This window comes from Aphidius gifuensis, linkage group LG1 (genome assembly GCF_014905175.1).
Source record: "Aphidius gifuensis isolate YNYX2018 linkage group LG1, ASM1490517v1, whole genome shotgun sequence".
Taxonomy (NCBI): Eukaryota; Metazoa; Arthropoda; class Insecta; order Hymenoptera; family Braconidae; genus Aphidius; species Aphidius gifuensis.
The window spans coordinates 30,067,341-30,072,005 of record NC_057788.1 but is presented as its reverse complement, the minus strand read 5'-3'; positions in this window follow the sequence as shown (position 1 = coordinate 30,072,005).

The following is a 4,665-nucleotide window of genomic DNA, read 5'->3' as shown; positions in this document are numbered from 1 at the left end:
TCAAAGGCCCCGTATCTTGATAATTTAAAATGCTTTTTTTTTATTAATTTTTTTATTCTCAACAAAGATTTAGATGATTTTTTATTTGTATTTTTTCGTCTGGACTTTTTATTTTTGTTGGTTTCTTTTTATCGTCCATTGACACAACTAATCTTTTATTAATATTCATAACCATGTACATTTAATTTAATACCATATGTCAATGGCAAATTCCAAGTGCAGGAAATCATTTATATATTTTTTTTTTTTTTATCATTCAATGTATCAACAACAAGTTGTGATACAATATACAACTGTCCGATCATGTCAACAATTTTTTTTGTCATTTATTTATTATTTTACTAATTTTTATTTATATTATTAGCTGGTTTTTTTTTTGTTTATTAATTTTTTTTAATGTTCCCATATATGTTACGTATATTAATAGACCTGTGTATATATTTTCTTGGCTTTAATGTGTGTACAAGAACGAGACATCGTAAGTTTAATTGAGGTTGATGAAGGGGCATTTGTATTGGCCCGGAATTCAATGCCATGATGACGTGTTATGATTCAGTAAAACGTCATAATTTTTATATCAATTATTAACAATAAAAAAATATCAAAAAATATATATATTTTTTTTATTTAAATAATATTAGTCATTTGAAAAATTAATTTTTTTATATGATGGGAAAAAATGAATATAATTTAAATTAAAAAATTAATTAAAATTTAAAAAATCATTTTAATTTTAACTTTAAATTTCAATCTTAATATTTTTAATTAAAATTTTATTTTTTGTGGTTTTTTTTAAAAAAAATTTCGAATGATTTTATGTCATAATTTTCGATAACATTTTTAAGGTTTTTTTTATTTTTTAAATTATTTTTTTTTTGCAATTTGCCATTAAAATTTCAAATGAAAATTTGCTCATTTTTTATTATTTAATTAGTTTAATTATCTAATAATAATTTTGCAATTTTATATTTTTTTTTAAACAGAAAAAAACAACTTTTTTTTTGGATTTTTTTTTTCGAATTTTAGTGTATATATTTTTTTGTTGATTTTGATTATTATTGCATTCATCCCTTAGTTGTTAATATATGTGTTTTTTATATACATGCACAAGTGTAGATGTATATATAACATTTGTGTATGTGTTTATTGTGTAAATTCTATTCCATTGAGGCATAATAACCATGCAGTTTCCCAGCTCGTCTTCAATAGCTCAAGATTGCATGCTACAAGACCTCGAGACGATCCTTGTCTCTTTCTTTCATTTCTTTTTTATATTTTTTTATTTCATTTACTCTTCCAACACATACAAAAATTTCCAGTGTGCCAACGTATCTCATTTCATCATGATGGTTTACAGATATTTTTGTCTTTTTCTATTTCTTTATATAAATTATTTTCATCCTTTTTTAGCTTTTTTTTTTTCTTACTTACAAACCGCGTGTCCCACGAAAGGACGATGTGGTGGTATACAGTATACTGAAAGTCCACTTTAAAGTAAATAAATTTATTCATCTTATTTTTCTTCTCTTATTTTATTTCATTTTTTTTTTTTTTTCATCCTCTACTTCTTCAACTCAAGGACTTGCTCTTTATTCCATCTCTCTTTTTCTTTTCCTTTTTTCATCATTGTGTCACGCAACACGCGATTACAAAAAATCTATTTTTTAAATAAATTTATTATTAACAAAATAATAAAAAACACTAAATTCTGCAGTTTTTTTTTCAAATAAATAATATATTTTTTTGACTGAGAAATACTCCAAAACTACTTGTTGATTTTTCAGTTCTCCAAAAATATAAATTGACATAATCATCACAGAAAAACCATTCAATAATTAATTTAAAATTTTCTAAATACATAAATTTATTTTTTTCTAAACATACAATATTATTGTTTTTTCAAATTTTCTATTATCATGATAATTAAACTTTTAAATTTCCCTTTAAAATAATTTTTTAAACGACCATAAAACTAATATTTTTTTTTATTTTTCATAAATTGATATGAATTTTTGAAAATAATATATATTTTAATATTTAATAGTAGACAAGTAGAGATTTATAATGTAAAAATGGTAGCTGCAGGTTAAAACGGTTGCACATCCGTAGTTAATTTTTTTATATTTGCACACAAAACACTTTGTCTTTGTCTCTCGATGATTTGTGTTACAGAAATTGTGTGTGAAGGAGAGACTTAAATGCATTATATAAAATAAAAATAAAATTTATATATATAAAAGTTGGTTAGAGAGAGATGTAAGAGTAAAATCAAGTTGATCTTTGATGATTTTGCCATACTGGGCAACTGGTATACCAAGAAAAGAGTCCAGATATGTTTGTCTCTGAAGACGAGGAACACACCAAAGCAGGAATATTGCATGTGTGATATGTCTTCTTGTGTCCTTCGATATATTTTGTGCTTACTTGCTGATGCTATTGCATCTTTTTCTTAATGCAGTACATACACTCGAGGTGAATGTCCAGAAGTTAAACTCAACTTGTAAAGAGACTGGATTAACAAGTGAACTTACTAAAGATATATACTCAACACAATTTTATTTGCAGTTACTTGATTTTTATTATATTTTAATATACAATAACAACAATAAATTAATAATATTATTATTATATTTTTTTATTTTATTTTTATCATTGGAAATGTTCGCCTAATCGCCTTGTATTGGGTATATTCTCAATCAGTTGATTGCATTATTTTTATTTTTTTATTATTTGTAAAATCATCATCATTTTTTAGATACAAATTGCTGAAATTTATTTTTTATTTAGACAAAAACACATGTTAATTTAGAAGATAAAAATAAATTTTTTATTTTATTTCTATTATTACAACATAAATAATTATAAATAGTTTTATTTATTTATTTATTTTGAAATTATTTTGCTTTTTTTATTTTTTGTTAAATGACCACCCATATTGTCTTTAGAATATTTTTTTTTATTTAAAAAATACGTTATTGAATTTGTTTTTTTCAAAAGCATATTGTCACTTGACGTACTCGTTCGTTCATTCAAAATTCAGTGATGATGAAGGTGTTGAATTTCACCTTCTTCTTCTGATGGAAATTTAAAACCCATTTTTAAAAAAAATATTATAAATTTTAACATTTTAAATTGATAAATAATTAATTGAGAAAATATAATTTTTAATATACATTTAAATTAATTAAAAATAAATAATTAAAAAACATTTTAACCATGTGCATTTTTAAGACACATGTCTCACGATTAATTTTATACAAAAAAAAAAAAATATTACTTTTTTTTCTTTTTCACAACTGCTGATTCGCAGGCTTTTTAAAATTATTTTTTGTCAACGCTCAAGTTGCACACACAGTCATTTAATTTTTCATCTTGAGTTTGACAAATAAAATATGATAAAAAAAAAATAATCAAGTAATAAAATAACAATAATACAAAAATAAAAAAATTTAAAAAAAAACAGCCGGAATCTATGTACCGTTATGGGAACTGGTATCATTGCGTGTTATGCCAGTCACTGTGAAAATTATTTCAACTCTTTTTTAGGCATATTTTTTTATGTTTAATCCTATGTATAATTTTAATTTTTTCTTCTTTTTACAAAATGCAGGTGGAATTCGTAGTAATATACCTCAACTTTCATCTCTTTCTATATACTTTTTTTTTTTCTTCTTTTTTTTGTCAAAATAAAAAAGGTCCCTGCAATTGTGTGGCTGTATTGTGCCTTGAAATTGAACACAATGATAGGGTTTACAATGAAAAAAAAAGTAAAAAAAAAAAAAAATAAAAGGAGCACATGCAAGCACGTGAATGCTGTTTCTTGTTTGATTCACAAAACTGATCTTTTTCAGCCCCAGGACATAAACACACAAGTGATCCTTGCTTCTAACTTTGACATTGATTCTATACTTGAATATTTCAAAGAATAAAAATAATAATCAAATTCTAAAATATTATTAATAGACACATTCTAAAAATTTATAAACAACTAAATTTTCTTTTATAATTTCTTGTACTCAATTTTCCTTGTTATTATTTATAAAAATTAAAACTTCATTGATGAAAGAATAAAAAAATAAAAACTTCATTTTATAATTTTTTATTTTCTTTATTGTTTGTTACAAACGAATCAGATCCTCAGAGTGTTACTCAATATACTCGTTTACTCTTACTCGCAGGACATTCGAGATATGAAAAATAAATATTTTTTTTTTCATTTTAGTATATTATTTCATGTCTCGCACAAGCCTTTATTCAAAATATTTTTTTATTATCATCACCATCTTGAAAATGGAAAAATAAATATAATATTTTTTCAATATAAAAGACTTGTCGGATTTTTATTTGTATATTTCAAGAGCCACTTTGATTTACAGATCCTCTGTAAATATTGAGTCAGTCCCTCAAGATTTTTTAAATTTCCAAGAATTTATTATTTTATATTTTTGAAATATTAGAAAATATTAGTATAATGATTAAAGCTCAAAATAAATAAAACCTATTAAGTAAATTACGTTATCAAAAAACTATATAATAATAATTTTTTATCTTGGAGACATGAAAGTATTTTAATCTTGTGGATACAGTGTACACTTGTTGGATTTATAAAATAAATAAATGAAAATATAATTAAATAAATACTTGAATAAATTAATTAATAAATAA